Source organism: Paroedura picta, chromosome 1 (assembly GCF_049243985.1).
Source record: "Paroedura picta isolate Pp20150507F chromosome 1, Ppicta_v3.0, whole genome shotgun sequence".
NCBI lineage: Eukaryota > Metazoa > Chordata > Lepidosauria > Squamata > Gekkonidae > Paroedura > Paroedura picta.
This window is the reverse complement of record NC_135369.1, coordinates 7,066,671-7,089,826: the sequence shown is the minus strand read 5'-3', so window position 1 is coordinate 7,089,826 and position 23,156 is coordinate 7,066,671.

Below are 23,156 nucleotides of genomic sequence, written 5' to 3'. Positions count from 1 at the left end.
GCTCGCAGCGTTTCACAGAAGAAATGGAACAACGTACAACAAGTCGCATCGTAAAACAACCCCCAGTAATCCTAAAACAATCCCTGGCATCGTAAAATCAAAGGTATACACAATTTACTATTAAAACCCTCTACTCATACCTTGGACCATTGCAGCAGGTGCACGGTAATATTGACCGGCAGTTTTTAATAAAATGACACGAGGTCCCTGATGCCATCTAATACTAAGGGGGGGAGGGGAGGGACCAGATCTCACACCCTGGGATCACCGCCCAGCCCTAACCAAACGCCTGGTGGAACAGCTCCCTCCGGAAGTCCCTCCGGAAGTCAGAGAGTCCCGTCAGGGCCTGCAGCTCATCCAGGAGCACATTCCGCCAGGTAGAGGCCAGGACCAAAAAGGCCCTGGCGTTGGATGAGGCCAGGTGTGCTTCCCGGGGCCTCAGGACCTTCAGCAAATTCATACCCACAGAGTGCCCTGCGGGGGTCATAAGGAGGTAGGTGGTCCCGTAGGTAAGCAGGGCCCAAGTATTTATGTTTCTCCGGACTTCTGTTTCCTCCTATGTAACTCCATCTTGATTTCTCTTCTGGTTTGTGAGAATTGAGTCTTTCATTCTTTACATTGGTGTGTGTGTATATGTGTACATGTGTTAAGTTCCATCAAGTCACTTCTTACTTATTTTGAGCCTATGAATTAATGTTCTCCAAAACATCATCTCCTTAGCCATTCTGCAGTCCTGCAAATTAAGGGCAGTGTCTTCCTGGAAAGATGGTGTCAATCCATCTCATGTTAGGCCTTCCTCTTTCCTTGTTGCTTTCAACTTTTCCTAGCATCACTGTCTTGGATTCTTGCTTTGCCATTGCTTTCGAGTCAGGATGTCCCTAGGAATTAACATCCTCCAAACTGCCGTATCTAACAACATTCTCAGGTCTTGCCCAATAAGGACTGTAACTTCCTTGAGAGAGTCAATCTGTCATGACCCTGGGGTGCAGTTCCAAAAAACCATTTAGACAAACATGCAGGAGTTCAAGGCACTGGATAAGCCTAAAAGTCTTTATTAGGGCAAGGCAGCAACTACAGGTAGTCAGCATCACAGGTAGGCATTGTCAAGGATGGAGAACAAAAGAAGACCACCAACGTCAGCTTCTGCATAGGAAGGCCGTAGCAAATTACCTTTGATTCCCACTTGCCTTAAAAGCCCCCTTCTAGAGTCACCAGAGTCAGTACATGAATGGGAGTCCACCAAGGAAGTCTCTGCAGAGAAAGGCCATGACCAAAGACTTCTGCTTCTCACTTTTCTTCGAAAGCCCCTTGCTAAGTGGCCCAAAGCTTGCTGCAACTTGCTAACACTTTACACCCAAGAAAAATGAAGTTTCTGTTCACAAATGCGGGTCCCCAGTGCAAGAGTTGAGACCTGGAATGACATTAAAACTTTGGTGGCTTTCTAACTAATCTTGCCTAACCATCAAGGAAGACTCTGCAGAGGAAGGCAATGGCCAGCCACCCCTGCTTCTCACTTGTGTCGAAAGTCCCTTTCTGGAGTCACCAGAAGTCTAAGCTAAGCAGGGTTGGTATTTGGAAGGGAAGCCACCATGGAAAGTTCTGCAGAGGAAGTAAGTAGCAAACCATCTCTGCTTCTCCCTTGCCTTGAAAGCACCTTGCTGGGATCATCATAAGTGTAAGCTAAGCAGAGTTGGTACTCAGATGGGAGGCCACCAAGGAAGGCTTTGCAGAGGAAGGTCATGGCCAACCCCCTCTGTTCCTGCCTTGCATTGAAAGCCTCTTGGTGGGATCACCATAATTTGACTGTCACTTTGCACACATATTTATGGTATTTATAAAAATCATGAATTTATATAGCAAAACCATATTTTAAAATCCATAAATTACTGACTTTGAAAATATATTATTTCAAGCAGAACCTCACTTACAAGGGCAAATATATAAACTGCTGTTAAAGTATGATACAGAGTCTGAACAAGTCAAAAATTGTATGGTGAAACGGATGTTGCATTAGAAGAATGGGAATTGTTGCGGAATAAAATGGTAAAACGTACGAAATGTCAGCTGTTAAGAGAAAACTGTTATGAAATGTTTTACAGATGATATATTGCCCCTAAGTTGTTGGGTAAATTATCTGGTAATGTGCATATAAAATGTTGGAAGTATAAGGAGAAAGTTGGTTCCTTTTATCATATGTGGTGGACATGTAAAAAAGTTCAGAAATTTTGGATATAGATTCATGGTATTTTAGAAGCAATGATGAAGACTAAATTTCCACTTCACCCTGAATATATGTTACTGAGTGAATTGTCAGACGATGCTCCTTGAGAAGCTGGTGACTTTTTCTTTCATTCAGTGACGGTGATGAGGATAGTAGCTGCAATGATTAGGAAACATCAAGATATCCCAACAGTTTCTACCTGGTTTGAAAAATTGGGAGAGTTGGCTAGAATGGTCAGTGGAAGGATAAATTTCAAGGACTTTGGAGTTATTATTTTGATCATTTAGATCAGTGGTCCCCATCCCCCGGTCCAGAGTCCGGTACCGGTTCGTGGATCAGTCGGTACCAGGCCGCGGCTCCTCCTCATCCTGTTCCCTGGCTGCTGCCTCGGGGGCTGCCCTGCCACTCTGCCGCCAGGTCACTTTTGGTGCTCTCCAGCAGCCGCCATGGCTGGGCTCTCCCTCGGCGGGGCACTGCGCTGCTGATGCTGGCAGCGCCCCCCAGTGAGCGGTGGGAGGTCAGGGGCACCGGCGGGAAAGCAAGTGGAGCAGGGGCTCAGGGAGCCTTCAGGGACAGCGGTATACAACAACAACAACAACAACAACAACAATAACAACAACAACAACAACAACAAAAACAATGATCTGGAATTGAGAAGTAAAAAGTTCTATTAGGAATTTTAATTAATAAATGTAAAACAATAGAAACCATCACGTTGGCGCTCAAACCGGACAAATTGCTCTTTTTGAATGGCTTCAGATGTTTTCCAGTAACTGTTCATACCCCAGAATTGCTATGAGCAGTCTTGGGATTCCAGACTCTTAAGAGGGCAATTGCCTCTAAGGGACAAATTACATATTTCAGCTGCCGTCCGTCTTACCTGTAGCCACCAACTCCATTGTAGTGGGAAATTTAGCTCTTAAAAAGTTGCCTCGAGGGTCACACGGCTGTCATACCAGGTGATTTAATTTCCCCCTTGCATCCTTTCAAATGGGAAAACAGCCCTCCATAGACGGAGCAGGAACTGGGTCTCACCATAATGCTGTGACCTGGATTGCCCTGCCAAGCCTGATCTTGTCAGGCCACAGAAACGAAGCAAGGTCAACCCTGGCTGGTATTTGGAAGGGAGATCTTGAAGGATTTGGGTGGCAGTTCTTCCAAGGAGCACCAGGGGTCAAGACACGGAGTCACTGACATCCTTTGCCTAGCTACCAGTACATCCCCAGATCTCCTAGGGCCATTCCGCATGACTTAAATGTAGCAAAAGTCTTACCTTTGGTAAACGCTATTAATTTAACGTTCTGCGTGACGTTGTGCACAATCTGCAACACTCCTGCAGCACTCCCGCAAAAATCGCTTCGTTGTAGCACTTTTCAGGAAATCCAGAAAAGTGATTCCCCCTAAAAAAACTGCTAGACTCTTGAGAACAACCTGCAACACATCCGAAAAAGACATGTGCATTTTCAATGTAGCAGTAGAAGGAATGTCCCTCCCTTGCTCTAGCCCCTGAGCTACCGGAGACGTGATCACCATTATTTTCCCCTTAAACCGGCAAAAACAATGAACGAGCGATGCTTCTCCAGCTAAAGTCCTCCACAGAAGTGATTAACAGTAAAACAAAGCTCCCTACTAGTGTCTTTAAAGTTCCCAAGCACAATACAGCCCCCTGTTTGACACTGGCCGTAATTTCTGCCACAAATCATGCCCATGGGGGAGGGGATTTTTTTTTTACTTGAAGAGAGTGTAAACGATTAAGCACCAGCTTTACACCAGCATAAAAGGTCTTTCTGAGACAATGAATGAACACATATTCGTTGCTACTAGTGTTTTCAGCTTAAAAAAAAACGTTTTTAAAGGGAAAGGGGATTTTCAGGAGCATGAACCTAACAGTTCATTGGCTGTTCTGTTGGATTGACGGCTGGGGGCAGGAAGAAGCATGGAAAAATATTGCTTCCTTTTCATTCCAGCGAGACCGGAAACCTGTGGGGAATGAATACAATGCTACTGGGATTTCAATATTCCACTAAAATTAAAGGTATGTGGAATGACGAAATTCCACTATTTAATATAGCGTTTCTGCATACTGAAAACATTCAGAAGAATTGGTCCTTGTGCGGAAAGCCCCCTAGATTCTCCTGGCTACACTACAGATGCCGTAAGATAAACTGTTTTGAAATGTTGTGTTTTCATTAATTTTAAAATCATATTTTAATTTCATAATCCATTTTAGTGCCCAGTATGTATTCAAAAAATATTTTATTGTATTATTTTATTGCTTATTTTTATCACTATTATAGTTAATAACTGACTTAATTTGAAATGTTCAAATGGACACTGTATGCATCCCATGAAATGTAATCTGCCCTGAGTTCCAAACGGTGGGATGGCCAGCTTGGAGTAGTGGTTAGGAGTGGCTAGACTTCTAATCTGGCGAGCCGGGTTTGATTCTGCGCTCCCCCACATGCAGCCAGCTGGGTGACCTTGGGCTCGCCACGGCACTGATAAAGCTGTTCTGACCGCGCAGTGATATCAGGGCTCTCTCAGCCTCACTCACCCCACAAGGTGTCTGTTGTGGGGAGAGGAAAGGGAAGGTGAATGTAAGCTGCTTTGAGCCTCCTTCAGGTAGGGAAAAGCGGCATAGAAGAACCAAATCTTCTTCTTCATACAAATCCCATAGTAAATAAATAAAATAAATTTTAAAAGAAGAAAATATAGAAAAGAGGGGGGTGGAATGATTACATATAATTGTACATATATAGAAAAGTGATATTATATGCAACCAAATTTCTCCCTTTATTACATTTAAAGGGTTTGGGGTCACTATTTACAAAATGCTATAGAACTTAACTTCTGCTTGGATCCATTCATATTCAATGTTTTACAGCAGGGGTAGTCAACCTGTGGTCCTCCAGATGTCTACAGACTACAATTCCCATGAGCCCCTGCCAGCAAAAGGGGCTCATGGGAATTGTAGTCCATGGACATCTGGAGGACCACAGGTTGACTACCCCTGTTTTACAGCATTCCATGATGCTTTTTGACTGAATTATTAATTTCACCATTCCTGTATACTCATTATTTTTGGCAACCAGGTAATATAACCAAAAGACAGAAGGGAGGACTATTGAATCTCATAGTTGGATATCTTCAAAATCCATTTCCTACCCAACATTTATATTCAACTTATTACATGTAGAACTTATTTTCATTCTGCTAAGGCAGAAAGGGGTAATTTTCCATTGACTTGAATAGCGCCGAACCGATTCAACCGAATCTGAGCCAGGAAAGGGTGTTTCACGTGCTTCGTATTTGGCCCGAATCAATCTAGGACGAATCTGAAACAATCTGATTTTTTTTTACACATGCCTATTCTGCTTCTTCATTGCAATCCAATTCTAGACAGCATGTTAGACCGTTTCTCATTCTAAATTTGACTCCTGTTTGCATAGTACACACGCCATCTTTTTTTTTCTATATCGGGCTCTCACCATAAATTCTATCTATCTATCTATCTATCTATCTATCTATCTATCTATCTATCTATCTATCTATCTATCTATCTATCTATCTATCTATCTATCTATCTATCTATCTATCCATCCATCCATCCATCCATCCATCCATCCATCCATCCATCCATCCATCCATCCATCCATCCATCCATCCATCCATCCTTCCTTCCTTCCTTCCTTCCTTCCTTCCTTCCTTCCTTCCTTCCTTCCTTCATTCATTCATTAGATTTGTGTGACAGCCTCTCTCAGAGAAGCGAGAATGAATGAATGAATGAATGAATGAATGAATGAAATGTAGCCAAGTAGACACAAATGTTATAAAGACAGATTGTGCAACCCCCATAAATACTAATATCTAAGCTTTCAATTTGCCTGGTCAACTTGGTGTGGTGGTTAAGAGAGGTGGTCTCTAATCTAGAGAGACAGGTTTGATTCCCCACTCCTCCACATGCAGACAACTGAGTGGCCTTCGGTGGGTCACAGTCTTGTTAGAGCGGTTCTCAAGGAGCAGTTCTGTTAGAGATCTCTCCACCACATCTACCTCAAAGGGTGTCAGTTGAGGGAAGAGGAAGGGAAGTCGATGGCAAGTCCCTTTGAGACTCCTTTGGATTGTGAAAATTGCGGTATAAAAATCCACACTTTTTCTTCTTCAATTGCAGGTGGGGAGAGTACAATTGGTATCATCACATCTCCCTGGACAGCATGATGCTCATGTTCTTGTGAACGATGGAATATAGTTCGGTGGACTGTACTAAAATTACATTTGGGACCTGGTATTCTGGCTGCCAGAGAATTATAGGATCTCATGGCTACACAAGATACATGGAAACAACAAATAAGTATGTATGAAGAAGAAGAAGAAGATGAAGAAGAAGAAGAAGAAGATTTGGTACTTATATGCCACTTTTCTCTACCCGAAGGAGTCTCAAAGCAGCTTCCAATCACCTTCCCTTTCCTCTCCCCACAACAGACCCCCTGTGAGGTGGGTGAGGCTGAGAGAGCCCTGAGATTACTGAAGAAGAAGAGTTGTTCTTATATGCTGCTTTTCTCTACCCGAAGGAGTCTCAAAGTGGCTTACATTTGCCTTCCCTTTCTTCTCCCCACAACAGATCCCCTGTGAGGTGGGTGAGGCTGAGAGAGCCCTGATATCACTGCCCGGTCAGAACAGCCTTATCAGTGCTGTGCTGAGCCCAAGGTCACCCACCCGGCTCGCCAGATTAGAAGTCTGCACTCTTAGCCACTACACCAACCTGGCTCTCAAGAGTATTATTATTATTATTATTATTACTATTATTATTATTGTTGTTGTTGTTGTTGTTGTTGTTGTTGTTGTTATTGTTATATTTCCCGTCTCTCCCGACAGGCTCGAGGCTGGTCACAACAACTAACCCCATTAAAATTCCCATTAGAACATCAATCTACTAACATGACGGCTAAAAATCCCATCCCTCCCCCAATTATCAAAGAGGTGAAGAGGAAAGGATAGGGGAGTAGCATACACTCCAACTCCTGGGGGGGGGAGCGATGTCCCTGATTTGCTGACTCCAGCCTCAACCGTAGACCTGGTGGAAGAGCTCCGTTTTACAGTCCCTGCGGAAAGCTGATACATACCTCAGGGACCGCAGATCACCTGGGAGCTCATTCCACCAGGTAGGGGCCAGGACCGAAAAGGCCCTGACCTTGGTCGAGGCTAGGCGCGCTTCCTTCGGGCTGGGGATGACCAACAGGTTCTCACCTGCAGAGCGTAAGCGTAAGAGGATGCCAAGAGACCCAGCAAAGGTGAAATATAGAATCATAGAATCATAGAATCATAGAATCATAGAGTTGGAAGGGGCCATACAGGCCATCTAGTCCAACCCCCTGCTCAACGCAGCATTAGCCCTAAGCATCCTAAAGCATCCAAGAAAAGTGTGTATCCAACCTTTGCTTGAAGACTTCCAGTGAGGGGGCACTCACCACCTCCTTAGGCAGCCTATTCCACTGCTGAACGACTCTGACTGAGAAAAACTTTTTCCTGATATCTAGCCTATATCGTTGTACTTGAAGTTTAAACCCATTACTGCGTGTCCTTTCCTCTGCAGCCAGCAGAAACAGCATCCTGCCCTCCTCCAAGTGACAACCTTTCAAATACTTAAAGAGGGCTATCATGTCCTCTCTCAACCTCCTTTTCTCCAGGCTGAACATTCCCAAGTCCCTCAGCCTATCTTCATAGGGCTTGGTCCCTTGGCCCCAGATCATCTTCGTCGCTCTCCTCTGTACCCTTTCAATTTTGTCCATGTCCTTCTTGAAGAGAGGCCTCCAGAACTGCACACAGTACTCCAGGTGTGGTCTGACCAGTGCCGTATACAATGGGACTATGACATCTTGTGCTTTTGATGTGATGCCTCTGTTGATACAGCCCAAAATGGCATTTGCCTTTTTTACCGCTGCATCACACTGCCTGCTCATGTTTAGTTTACAATCCACATATGGAATGCTGTGCTTGGAAACAGAGATAAGGAGGACACTTTCGGCATGGGGAAGATTAGTCGGTGATACATGCATTGACACAGCATGCAATTACAAAAATGCTGAGGGTCTAGTAATTAAATCTTCTCCTTCATTGCTTCTCTCAGCAAAAATGCAGAAGTTTATTGTGAGCATAAATCGCTGGCGTGTATTAATCACCTTACCTTTGCAGGTGGGGGAACAACATAGACGACCTCAGGCAGGTTTCGGCTGAGCTCCCCGTGAATGATTTATCCGTTTACAATATTTATATCCGACTATTCCATGGGGGAAAGACGACTGATCTCCAGGAGAACATGATCAAAGCATCAAAGGAAACCAAGCAAGGAAACAGCTTGGCTGCCGGCCACCTGGAGGATAAGGAATCACTGTTCCGAGGTTGTAGAACCAGCCTGGATTTTGAGATCAGCAGCTGAAGCGTCATAGGTATGCTTGAATTGTTTTATGAAACACTTTAAAAAAAATTGCTAATGTTTTTAATGATCACATGAAGAAGAAGAAGAAGAAAAAGAAGAGTTGGTTCTTATATGCCACTTTCTCTACCAGAAGAAGTGTCAAAGCAGCTTACAATTGCCTTCCCTTTCCTCTCCCCACAACAGACACCCTGTGAGGGGGGTGAGGCTGAGAGAGCCCTGATATTACTGAAGAAGAAGAAGAAGAGTTGGTTCTTATATGCTGCTTTTCCCTACCCGAAGGAGTCTCAAATCGGCTTACAGTCGCCTTCCCTTTCCTCTCCCCACAACAGACACCCTGTGAGGGAAGTAGATTGTGAGAGCCCTGAGATTACTGAAGAAGAGGTGGTTCTTATATGCCACTTTTCTCTACCCAAAGGAGTCTCAAAGCAGCTTTCAATCACCTTCTCTTGGCAACGGGACGAGCCGCCGGCCCAGGCAACCGAGGCACCGAACGAGAGTCCAGTGGGCCACCTACCATCCAGTTGACCGTCTACAGCGGCCTGAGACCGGATGGGTGCTTGGGGCAGGACGTGGTACGCCACAGCAGTGGAGACGCTGAGGGGACAGGCCTATCGATACCTCAGGGGCGTGTGGGGATGCAAACGGGACGGTTAAACGGGGAGGAGGGGAGGAGGTCGGGGCTGGACGAGAAGGAAGGAGGAGACTCAGACAACCATAGAAGAAATAGAATTGAGGCTTTTGAACTCTGGTGCTGGAGAAGACTCTTGCAAGTCCCTTGGACTGCAAGGAGAACAAACCGGTCAGTCCTAGAGGAGATGAGCCCAGATTGCTCCTTAGAAAGCCAGATCCTGAAGATGAAGCTCAAATACTTTGGCCACCTCATGAGAAGGAAGGACTCCCTGGAGAAGAGCCTAATGCTGGGAGCGATCGAGGGCAAAAGAAGAAGGGGGCGACAGAGAATGAGGTGGCTGGATGGAGTCCCTGAAGCAGTCGGTGCAAACTTAAATGGACTCCGGGGAATGGGAGAGGACAGGAAGGCCTGGAGGATCATTGTCCATGGGATCGCGATGGGTCGGACACGACTTTGCACCTAACAACAACAACATTGTTGTACTGTTGATATTTTTATTGTGTCATGTGGTTTGATGAAACCCACCCTGAGTCTGGACGGAAAGGGCAGGCCATCTAGTCCCACTTCCTGCTCAGTGCAGGATCAGCCTCCAGCATCCAGGAGAAGGATCTGTCCAGCCACTGCTTGGAGACCACCAGTGAGGGGGAGCTCCCCACCTCCTTAGGCAGCCCCTTCCACTGCTGAACTAGACTCATAGAAACCTTGAGGGGGAAGGGGCCATAAAGGCCATCTAGTCCCAGCCCCTGCTCAGTGCAGGATCAGCCTCAAGCATCCAGGAGAAGGATCCTTCCAGCTGTTGCTTGAAGACCGCCAGTGAGGGGGAGCTCCCCACCTCCTGAGGCAGCCCATTCCCCTGTTGAAATTCCCTCCCTGCCAGACATTTAGTCAATGCCATTCTATATTCTCATTTTAACATCTTTATCAGTTGCCTTGAACATTTCTTTGACTCAGAGTGGTGGCCAAGAATTTAGCTAGGTTATCTAACCAAAAGTTGATGCCGTGTTCTCACAGGTCAGCTGTTTCTTCTACAGTTCTTTCTTCTATTTCTGTTTCTTCCACTTCTAGAAAGTTCTAGAACTTTACCCTGTAGGATGTGATACACATGTTATATGCCTTCCAGAGAAGATTAGAGGATTATTGTTGTACATTAATTGAGAGGCTTAGATGTATTCAACTGACATCAGCAAATGCTATTCCTTCAAAAGAAAAAGAGGTTTTACTGGCTATTCTCTAAGATCCTATTCTGCATCATTGTATTTTATCACCGTGGGCATTTCCATGGCCCACAATGGTGGCCCTGTACTATGAAACAAAAATCTAAACCAGCGCAAGAGATATGAATCATAGAAAGAATCATAGAATCATAGAGTTGGAAGGGGCCATACAGGCCATCTAGTCCAACCCCCTGCTCAACGCAGGATTAGCCCTAAGCATCCTAAAGCATCCAAGAAAAGTGTGTATCCAACCTTTGCTTGAAGACTTCCAGTGAGGGGGAGCTCACCACCTCCCTAGGCAGCCTATTCCACTACTGAACTACTCTGACTGTGAAAAACTTTTTCCTGATATCTAGCCTATATCGTTGTACTTGAAGTTTAAACCCATTACTGCGTGTCCTCTCCTCTGCAGCCAGCAGAAACAGCATCCTGCCCTCCTCCAAGTGACAACCTTTCAAATACTTAAAGAGGGCTATCATGTCCCCTCTCAACCTCCTTTTCTCCAGGCTGAACATTCCCAAGTCCCTCAACCTATCTTCATAGGGCTTGGTCCCTTGGCCCCAGATCATCTTCGTCGCTCTCCTCTGTACCCTTTGGAGTATATGGAGAAAGCATATCACACCACTGTCCTCCCAGCTGTACTGGCTCCCATTGAGAGACCGGATCAGGTTGAAATTTGTGATCATCACCTTTGAGGCCCTGGGGGAAGAAACGTTATTTATGACAACATAATCTTTCATGAGTCAGTGCTCATTTCGTTGGATGCGTGCCTTTAATTAAATTGACTCACCAAAAGCTTAGGCGGAAAGAAATCTCCTTGCTCTGCAATGCACAGCTGGATTTCTGGCTGTTCTATTTTTTTCTACAACTGAGCCTCACGTTTACCCCTTCTGAACTCTGTGATGCAACAGATGCACAGCATTAGAATAGGTGCAGTGAAATGGATTCATTTCAAAGTTAGCCTTGTCAGTTGGCAGTGTAGCACCTAGGTCAACATTTCCTTGGCATCCAATTAAGAGAGCTTTGAGACCTTACCCCCTCAATAGCTTACAAAATGCAATAAATCTTCAGGATGCTTTTGGATGCTTAGGGCTGATCCTGCATTGAGCAGGGGGTTGGACTAGATGGCCTGTATGGCCCCTTCCAACTCTATGATTCTATGATTCTATGATTCTATGATTCTATGATTAGGCTGCCTAAGGAGGTGGTGAGCTCCCCCTCACTGGCAGTCTTCAAGCAAAGGTTGGATACACACTTTTCTTGGATGCTTTAGGATGCTTTGGGCTGATCCTGCGTCGAGCAGGGGGTTGGACTAGATGGCCTGTATGGCCCCTTCCAACTCTATGGTTCTATGATTCTATGATTCTATGATTCAGGCATTTTACATTTCCAATGTAAATTTCAAATTTCATAAGAAGAGCTGACTTTTTTATACCTTGATTTTCATGACCCAACTGAGTTCCAAAGTGACGTAGAAAAACCTTTCCCTTCCTCTCCCCACAAGAGACACCCTGTGAGGGAAGTGAGGCTCAGAGAGGCTTGATATCACTGAAGAAGGTTGGTTCTAATATGCTACTTTTCTTTACTCAACGGAGTCTCAAAGCGGCTTACAATCTCCTTCCCTTTCCTCGCCACACCACAGACACCCTGTGAGGTAGGGAGGGAGGCTAAGAGAGCTCTGATAGAACTGTTCTGAGAACAGCTCTTAAGAACTGTGACTAGCCCAAGTTCACCCGCCTGGCTGCATGTGGAGGAGCAGGGAATCAAACCCACATACAACAGCAGAAGACCCCCCCCAATATAGTAAGGAAGCATCAACTCCCACCAACGATGATCTTCCAAGTCTAGAAGCAGCAACATAACCCAGACAGGCAACCAGCACAATTTCTGAAAGTCTCCTTTCTAGCAGAGCAGCTCTACCAAGCAAGCAAGCAACAATAGTGAGGTAAGACACCCCCCAAGTTTAGAATCATAGAATCCTAGAGTTGGAAGGGGCCATAGAGGCCATCTAGTCCAACCCCCTGCTCAACGCAGGATCAGCCCAAAGCATCCTAAAGCATCCAAGAAAAGTGTGTATCCAACCTTTGCTTGAAGACTGCCAGTGAGGGGGAGCTCACCACCTCCTTAGGCAGCCCATTCCACTACTGAACTACTCTGACTGTGAAAAATTTTTCCTGATATCTAGCCTATATCGTTGTACTTGAAGTTTAAACCCATTACTGCGTGTCCTTTCCTCTGCATCCAATGGGAACAGCATCCTGCCCTCCTCCAAGTGACAACCTTTCAAATACTTAAAGAGGGCTACCATGTCCCCTCTCAACCTCCTTTTCTCCAGGCTGAACATTCCCAAGTCCCTCAACCTATCTTCATAGGGCTTGGTCCCTTGGTCCACTAGGGACCTTAGCCATTGGTTTGCCTTCTCTCTCCCCCCTCCCCTTTTGCCCTGGGAATCAGGGCAAAAGTGGGAAAGAAATAATAGGAAAGGTAGAATCAGTTTCTGCTCTCCCTGAACCTTTTAAATGGCCACCTCCAAATCACCAAATTGCACCGAATCACAATTTTTTGTTATTCGAACAGCCATGACTTGGCTATGCATTCCTATGGAGATGGCTGATTCAGATTGTTTTTGGATAATCAGTGCCTGATTCAGGTACCTTTTGTCTGGAACTGTCTGAAATGCACATGAATGATCCATAGATCTCAGTCACTTATCATGTTTCGAAGCAGGCATGGAAAATGAGTTTGTGCAACACAATCCTAATGCCTGTGCAGAAAAAATGCCCTGGAATGGTTCAGTTTTGCATCATTTGTAGAAAGCTAGGAAAGTGCATGTTTTCCTGACTTCCTCAGCCAGGAACTGTGGCGTACTGGCAGAGCATCTGCTTGGCAGGCAGAAGGTCCAAGGTTCAATCCCGGCATTGTGAGGATCTTCAGTTACTCAAAAAACTAACCCTTTGAATTGATGCAAAAGATTTCTTTATTCAGAACAAGTAAGTACTCTCAATGATAGTTGGTCAGAACTGGAGCAAAGAAAAAGAACCTTTGTAACATGGAAAGACTTCAAACAGTCACAACAACCATATAAGGAGATCTCAAATTTGCATGCTGGAGGGGAATGGAGATAGATGGGGAAGAGATGAGAGGAACTTATCAAGCAGGTTAGATAAATTAATAGACACTATCCAACTAAATAAGCTAATATAAATAATGGCAGGGCCACAGCATCCTGATAGGAATCTCCAGGTAAAAGGACCAGGTGGGAGGTGATATGAAACACCGCTACCTAAGACACCGCACACTCGCTGCTGGTCTGAATGGACAATAACAACTTTATTTTATTTATTTATGAAGTAATTTATAGACTCCCTCTTCCCAGTGATGGGCTTGGTGTGGTTTCCGACAATGGTGTACATTTAAAATGATAAAACCCTAGAAAAATGATAAAAGTACAATTTGTTCCATACCCACCATCATATAGCTGGCAAGTTGAATAATTCAGATGGTAATAGGGTCAGCTCCTTAAAAGGGAACTTCATGTGGGAGGAGAGAGGAATATGGAAAAGAGAAGAGGGAGGTCCATAGTACTTCTGGGTCGGCCCATCATCAACCATAGGCCTGGCAGAGGAATGTTGCTTTACAGCTTCTGCAAAATTTTGACAGTTCCATCAGTGCTTGGATATCGACATGCAACTCATTCCACTAGACAGGAGCCAGGGCTGAAAAGGTCTTGGCTCTGATCAAGGCCAGGCAGGTCTCTCTGGGGCCAGGGATCACCAATAGCTGAGAATCTTGTTAATCCAGCTGGATACCAATGATATGGGTATAACTGATCACTTTTTAGGAGTTAAATGGGATTTCTTTGGAGGGGCTTGTTATGAAAAGTGATTTCCCCCCCTTCTCCTGCATTATATTAATAGGATTCATTGTGTAATTTGACCTGACCCTACACTGTTAATCTAAGTATAGAACCGTGGATTCCTCAATGTGGACTCAGAAGAAAAAAGGAACTCACGAGGCACAATGATGTAGTGGTCTTCTCTATGTTTATAAGTGAAAAGGTTAGAACATAAAGTCTAAATGGTCAAACATAAAGAGTCAACCACTTTATGAAATCCCCAGATGAGTATGAGCATTTTGCCAATGTGATACTACAACTACTGATACGACAGTATATTGGAAGAGCAACCACTGATGAAGATAACAGAAAGTGGGTTACTTAACCTAGGATCCCGTTTTGGTTGACCATTTAGACTTTACATAGAGAAGACTACTGCATCATTGTGCCTCGTGATTTCCTTTTTTCTTCTGAGCCTACACTGTTAATACCATCACTATAGATGACCTGAGTTGTGCAAGTTTCTAATGTATAATTACAGCTGGAGATGGGCATGAACCACATTTTGTGGTATCCGTTTGTGGCTTGTGCCCAAACCACAAAGTTAACCGTAAAGCAATATGATTCGGAAGGTCAGTTTGCGAACTGCTTCATGACCCCTGCTTCTGTTCCCTATGAAAAGTGATGGAGAGCGGAAATCAGGGGGTAAATGCCTTGGAGTCATTTAAACCCTTGCCTTCTGCTCCCCACTGTGAAAAGCAGTAAGCAGCAGTTTAAATAGTTCCGAGCCATTTAAACCCCTGCTTTCTGCCATTTACAATCCATCATAAACTGCCACAAAGTGCCTTAAAATTCCTGGAAGTTTGCAGCAGTTCTTCAGTTCGTGAACTTCAGTTGCCAAACCACGAACCGGACAAATTTTGTCATGAAACTTCATTCATGAGCTGGTTCATGTCCATCCCTAAACTCAGTTAAGTGGAAAGCACCAACATCTATCTAGGATTGAAAGTTTAATCATTAATGCACTCATCTTGTACCGCTAGGTTGGACAGGGAGGGAATGCTTTAATGAGTAGCATCAAACAAGAACATAGTTGATTAACAAGCATCCAGGGAAAGACAAACGAGGCTGAAAACCTCTTAGCACTATTTGATGTACAGATTAGACCAGGGGTAGTCAACCTGTGGTCCTCCAGATGTTCATGGACTACAGTTCCCATGAGTCCCTGCCAGCATTTCCATGAACATCTGGAGGACCACAGGTTGACTACCCCTGGATTAGACTATAGAAATAGCACTGAAGATTTCAGGAGCTACGGTGGTTCGGTATGGAATTCTGGTAGCTCTGTATGGCTGATTCTTAACAGCGGGCCCATACTAACAATTAAAACTGTGTTATAGGAAAGATAACTTGTAATAAACCCAAATCTAGCCCACTTCCTGCGTCTTCATTTAAATTGTTTTTTATGACATATCATGGGTGTCAAAATGATAGCCTAACACACAATTACCTTTATGACAGCAGAAGTGGCTAAATAATATTTGCAATCCCTTTCCCCCCCGCATCATCTAACAGACAAGTACTTCCAAACTCCAGTTCAACCCAAGTGGTTAACTCAAATTACGCCAGCTGTTGCAGATGCAATCCCCTCAGGAGCTCTGAAAGCATTCAACTATGAAATTACTCTAAGTGTTGACTTGGGGAGTGTATCAAAAGGAGCTCATCAAAGCATTGAATGAGCAATGAGGCACTGCGACCTTATTTCGGATTCACAGACACATTATGCATGGCAGCAGCCACACTGGGCTGCTGCTGGGTATTGCACTGGAGCAGCATGCCTTGATGCTTCCCGTGTACTCATGGAGGAGGGAATCCCCTGGAGTATGTGGGCTGCCCCGGCGTAGTACATGCACAAAACACCAGGGCTGGAAAGCCCGGCAGGCTGCCTGGAAACAGCAGCAGTAGAAGAAGAGTAGAAGAAGAAGAGTTGGTTCTTATATGCCGCTTTTCCCTACCCGAAGGAGGCTCAAAGCGGCTTACAGTCGCCTTCCCTTTCCTCTCCCCACAACAGACACCCTGTGAGGGAGGGGAGGCTGAGAGAGCCCTGAGATTACTGAAGGAGAAGAAGAGTTGGTTCTTATATGCCGCTTTTCTCTACTAGAAGGAGGCTCAAAGCGGCTTACAGTCGCCTTCCCATTCCTCTCCCCACAACAGACACCCTGTGGGGTGGGTGAGGCTGAGAGAGCCCTGATATCACTGCTCGGTCAGAACAGTTTTATCAGTGCCATGGCGAGCCCAAGGTCACCCAGCTGGCTGCATGTGGGGGAGTGCAGAATCGAACCCGACATGCCAGATTAGAAGTCCGCACTCCTAACCACTACACCAAACTGGCTCTAGGGGGGGGAGCAGGAGAATGGGGCCCCCACTGTTCTATGGTGGGAAGTGGCATTCTGCTCTCCCATGATTTATATTCTGCATTTGTTATATTGTGTTCTTGAATATGTTGAATTGTGTTAAGATTCATCCTGAGCCACTAGTGAAGGGCAGAATACAAGTGCAAAATTAAATTACATTAAAGTTAATGGAAATATAATTTCCTCCATTGTTTCTGTCAAAGCACAGTAATGGCCCACTGGTCAAGAATGCTGAAATGAAATTCAAGAAAAAGTATTTTCCACATTCCAATTGTAAACTAAGCATGATGTTCCATGCCAAGGAGCCCATACGTCTAGGGCTATTAGAGTTGTGAAAATCCATTTCCTTTGTATGCAGTGTCCATAAGCATAAGAATTCGTAGCATAATGTTCCATTCAATTTGTAATCTGGGGTTGGGGTGTGGGAGCAATTCCTTGATGATTTAGCTAGGGTGATACCTGGGTGATTCCCAGTTGCAATGTATGGCTGCGAAAGTTGGACCATAAGGAAGGCCGAGCATCAAAGAATTGAAGCTTTTGAACTCTGGTGCTGGAGAAGACTCTTGCGAGTTCCTTGGACTGCAAGGCGAACAAACCGGTCAGTCCTAGAGGAGATCAGCCCTGCCTGCTCCTTAGAAGGCCAGATCCTGAAGATGAAACTCCAATACTTTGGCCACCTCATGAGAAGGAAGGACTCCCTGGAGAAGAGCCTAATGCTGGGAGCGATCGAGGGCAAAAGAAGAAGGGGACGAGAATGAGGTGGCTGGATGGAGTCACTGAAGCAGTCGGTGCAAACTTAAATGGACTCTGGAGAATGGTAGAGGACAGGAAGGCCTGGAGGATCATTGTCCATGGGGTCGTGATGGGTCAGACATGATTTTGCACCTAACAACAACAAATACCTGGGAACCCAAGACAAGACATGTTACAGTGGGTAAATTCATTCACTTGGGATGGTGCAGGATGGGTTACTGGAAGATGGAATACTGCAGAATCTGCTCATGGGACCGCATGGAATGGCACGTGATGGGAGGCATGGAGACTCAGTCCAAGTGGGAAGCAGTAGGCTGGAGTGCAGGCAGATTGTTCATTGTGGAGTGGAATTATGGGGCAGGATAGAACAAGGCAGCATGGAATACTAGGCGATGGAACATTACACAATTGGGATATTGTGATTATGTTTGTTATTGTTACTATTATATTTATATGCCTCCCTTTTTTGTGGCTCACGGCACTGTACACCATACATTAACATCAATTTAAAATAGGTATTAAAACCTTTAAAAGCAATAAATAGAATTTTTTAAACCGCAACATCTCAGTACCACCAAACAGCTTTCCTATGCACCTATTAGAAAAAGCCAAGGAATATCAGAGTGGAGAGCGGGGTCAGAAGTAGCTGGCTTTTTATAAACCGAGCCCGACAAGCTTTAAAAGTCCAGTGCGGATAAGCCCCTCGGTTGAGTGCCCACTCCTCCATATGCACCCAGCTGGGTGATCTTGTGTCAATAACAATTCTAATGGATTCTCTCAGTCACACCTACCTGTCGGTATCTGTTGTGGGGAGAAGAAGGGGAAGCAATTGCTGGTATAAGACTGCTTCAGGTAGTCTTTTTCTTCTGCTCTTTTTCTTCTGGTATACCTCGCACAAAAGATGCATAATAAAGTTTTGCAGAAATGTTAGAGGTGCCTGTATGCGTGGGTGATTCTCCCACTATCTAGAACAATATAGATTTGTACAGTGACCCCCCCCCAAAAAAATTAGAGTGAGTAAAATTTTGTTGAAATATGTAAGAGAAGTGGGCTAAACTGAATAAAATGAAGTTCAACAGAGACAAATGTAAAGTTCTGCATTTAGGTAGGAGAAAGTTTCTGACCTGCCTGGCTGACAATTTCATTTATCAAATGGTAGATGAACCCACAAGAGGTTCAGCCATACTGGACTTAATACTGACCAACAGGCAAGAGTTGGTGGATGAGGTGAAGGAGGTGGGGACCCTAGGGGGAAGTGACCATGTCCTCATAGAATTCCTTTTGAGATTGGGAGCCAAGGAAGCTTGTAGCCAGACGCGGATGTTGGATTTTCGTAGGGCAAACTTTAATAAACTCAGAGACATGATGAGTGTCATACCATGGACGAGAATGCTGGAAGGGAAGGGAGCATGTGAAGGGTGGGCGCTACTCAAACAAGAGCTATTGCATGCTCAATCAATGACTATTCCAGAAATACGAAAACACTGCAGGAGCTCTAAGAAGCCTATTTGGATGAACAGAGAACTTCAAGAGGAACTAAGAAAGAAAAGGAAAATGTTCAGGAAATGGAGGGAAGGACAGAGCTCTAAAGAAGAGTACCTACAGGTTACTAGGCACTGTAGATCAATCATCAGAAAGGCCAAAGCTGAGAGTGAGCTAAGATTGGCCAGGGAAGCCCATTGTAACAAGAAAAGATTTTTCAGTTACGTGAGGAGCAAACGTAAAGTAAAGGAGGCAATAGGCCCGCTGTTGGGTGCGGATGGACAAACTCTAACGAAAGATGCAGAGAAAGCAGAAAGGCTTAGTGCCTATTTTACATCTGTTTTTTCCCACAGGTCAAAGTGTTTAGGCACATCTAGAGATGGCTGTAGCCAAAGGATAGTGTCTGGGTGGCAGGTTAACATGGATAGAGAGATGGTCGAGAGCCATTTAGCTGCACTGGATGAGTTCAAATCCCCTGGTCCGGATGAAATGCACCCGAGAGTACTCAAAGAACTTTCCAGAGAACTTGCACAGCCCTTGTCCATCATCTTCGGAACCTCTTTAAGGACTGGAGATGTCCCGGAGGACTGGAAAAGAGCAAACGTTATTCCGATCTTCAAAAAAGGGAGGAAGGATGACCCGGGAAACTACAGACCAGTGAGTCTGACCTCTGTTGTGGGGAAGATAATGGAGCAGATATTAAAGGGAGCGATCTGCAAACATCTGGAGGACAATTTGGTGATCCAAGGAAGTCAGCATGGATTTGTCTCCAACAGGTCCTGCCAGACCAACCTAGTTTCCTTTTTTGACCAAGTAACAGGTTTGCTGGATCGGGGAAATTTGGTTGATGTCATTTACTTGGATTTTAGTAAAGCTTTTGACAAGGTTCCCCATGATGTTCTGATGGATAAGTTGAAGGACTGCAATCTGGATTTTCAGATCGTTAGGTGGATAGGGAATTGGTTAGAGAACCGCACTCAAAGAGTTGTTGTCAATGGTGTTTCATCAGACTGGAGAGAGGTGAGTAGCGGGGTACCTCAGGGTTCGGTGCTCGGCCCGGTACTTTTTAACATATTTATTAATGATCTAGATGAGGGGGTGGAGGGACTACTCATCAAGTTTGCAGATGACACCAAATTGGGAGGACTGGCAAATACTCCGGAAGATAGAGACAGAGTTCAACGAGATCTGAACACAATGGAAAAATGGGCAAATGAGAACAAGATGCAATTTAATAAAGATAAGTGTAAAGTTCTGCATCTGGGTCAGAAAAATGAAAAGCATGCCTACTGGATGGGGGATACGCTTCTAGGTAGCACTGTGTGTGAACGAGACCTTGGGGTACTTGTGGATTGTAAACTAAACATGAGCAGGCAGTGTGATGCAGCGGTAAAAAAGGCAAATGCCATTTTGGGCTGTATCAACAGAGGCATCACATCAAAATCACAAGATGTCATAGTCCCATTGTATACGGCACTGGTCAGACCACACCTGGAGTACTGTGTGCAGTTCTGGAGGCCTCACTTCAAGAAGGACGTAGATAAAATTGAAAGGGTACAGAGGAGAGCGACGAAGATGATCTGGGGCCAAGGGACCAAGCCCTATGAAGATAGGTTGAGGGACTTGGGAATGTTCAGCCTGGAGAAAAGGAGGTTGAGAGGGGACATGATAGCCCTCTTTAAGTATTTGAAAGGTTGTCACTTGGAGGAGGGCAGGATGCTGTTTCTGCTGGCTGCAGAGGAAAGGACACGCAGTAATGGGTTTAAACTTCAAGTACAACGATATAGGCTAGATATCAGGAAAAAGTTTTTCACAGTCAGAGTAGTTCAGCAGTGGAATAGGCTGCCTAAGGAGGTGGTGAGTTCCCCCTCACTGGCAGTCTTCAAGCAATGGTTGGATACACACTTTTCTTGGATGCTTTAGGATGCTTAGGGCTAATCCTGCGTTGAGCAGGGGGTTGGACTAGATGGCCTGTATGGCCCCTTCCAACTCTATGATTCTATGATTCTATGATTCTATGATTCTATGATTCTAAACCAAATACACCAATATAAGATGGGGAGACTTGTCTTGGCAGTAGCATGTGCGAAAAGGATCTAGGAGTTTTTGCTTTAGGATGCTTTGGGCTGATCCTGCGTTGAGCAGGGGGTTGGACTAGATGGCCTGTATGGCCCCTTCCAACTCTATGATTCTATGATTCTAGGAGTCTTAGTAGACCATACATGGAACATGAGTCAGCGGTGTGACTCAGTAGCTTAAAAGGAAAATGGGATTTTGGGCTGTATTAAATGGAGTATCATGCCCAGATCACAGGATATGGTGGTACCACTTTACTCTGCTCTGGTTCGGCCTAACTTGGAGTCCTGTGTTAGGTTTTGGGCACCCCAGTTGAAGAGGGATGTTGACAAACTGGAAGGTCTCCAGAGGAGGTCAACAAAGATGGTGAGGGGTTTGGAGACCAAGACATATGAAGAAAGGTTGGGGGAGCTTGGTCTGTTTAGCCTAAAGAGGAGACAACTGAGAGGGGATCTGATAACCATCTTCAAGTATTTAAAAGGCTGCCATATGGACAATGGAGCAGAATTGTTCTCTCGTGCCCCAAAGGGACAGACCAGAACGAATGGGATGAAATTAATTCAAAAGAAATTCCATCTAAACATCCGGAAGAAGTTCCTGACAGTTAGAGTTGTTTCTCACTGGAACAGGCTTCCTCAGGAGGTGGTGGGTTCTCCATCTTTGGAGATTTTTAAACAGAGGCTGGATATCCATCTGATGGAGAGGCTGATTCTGTGAAGGCTCAAGGAGGTGGCAGGTGACAGTGGAGGAGTAATAGATCAGCAACAAAGGCACCATATAAATATTAAAATCAAGTCATTGACCTATTTTTGGGCCAGAGTCAACTGGCTGTTGTGGGTTTTCCAGTCTGCGTGCCGATGGTCTCATAATTTTAGTCCTTGATGTTTCTCCAGTCAATACGGCTGGCATCTTCAAAGGAAGGACATGGTAAGATGAGAATCTCTCTGTGTCAAAGTGTGTTGTGTGTGAACAGTTGCTGGGCATTTTATTTACTCTGCTTAGGTAGAGTTCATTATCAAGTCCATTTGGAAATGATTGATTGGTTGAGAGAGAGAGAGTGAGTGAGAGAGAGGTTTATTATATGGTCAAAGACCAGTTTTCAATATTCAACATCAATCTTTAGGAAATGTTTTTTTCCTCTGTGTCAGGTTGAAGTTCATTAGGATGTTCATTAATTTCCCACCCAGATACAGTAAAAGCACTTCCTAGTTTCACTGTATCCTCTGGCAGACTTCCAGAAAAGACAGGAATGTATTATCCACACCAAGAAGTTTAAAAAATGCCCAGCAACTGTTCACATACTCTCCACTTGAGCAGGGAGAAATTCCCATATTGCCAGATCCTTCCTCTGAAGATGCCAGTCACAGTAACTGGCGAAATCTCAGGGCTTAAAACTACCAGACCACGGCCACACAGTCTGGAAAACCCTCAACAACCAATTAAAATCAAGCTTTGGCTTTTGATGTTGAAACATAACATCAGCAGTCCCCTCCCTTGATTTGTTTTAATTAATGAGTGAAGTCTGAAGTAATGTTTTCAGGAAAATGCTTTGTCCTGAGGCTATGGCTGGGCTGTTGAGGAACACCTGGTGTTCCTCGTGACAGAATTTTGGCTTTAATTACCCTCATGGCTGCCAGATTTTAATCTGAACCACGTTAGTAATAAGAACTGAGCATGTTTGCCTTCTTAACCTGTTCACACTCTGCTTGTTAGTATTCAGAACCAGGTGCCTACATTTCTCAGATCTCTCTGAATAATAATAAGAAGAACTGAGCATAGATTCAAATGAGACACCGTTTACTAATGCAACAGGATTAACTTTTGCTTATATATTCCTACTGTTATGATGGTCAGTTCTTGCACTTGAAAAGCTCACGCTTTAAATAAATCTTGGTCTTAAAGGTGCTACGGAACTCCGATTTTAATAAACTGATCACTCTGCCTGTTAATATTCAGAACCAGGTTTCTGTATTTCTCAGATCTGTCTGAATAGTCAAAAAGGCAAAAATTCCCATTGATTTTAATACCTCCATAGGTTTTAATGGCACGGAATTGATTTGGCCGAATCGGAATAATCCGAATCGCTATACTGAA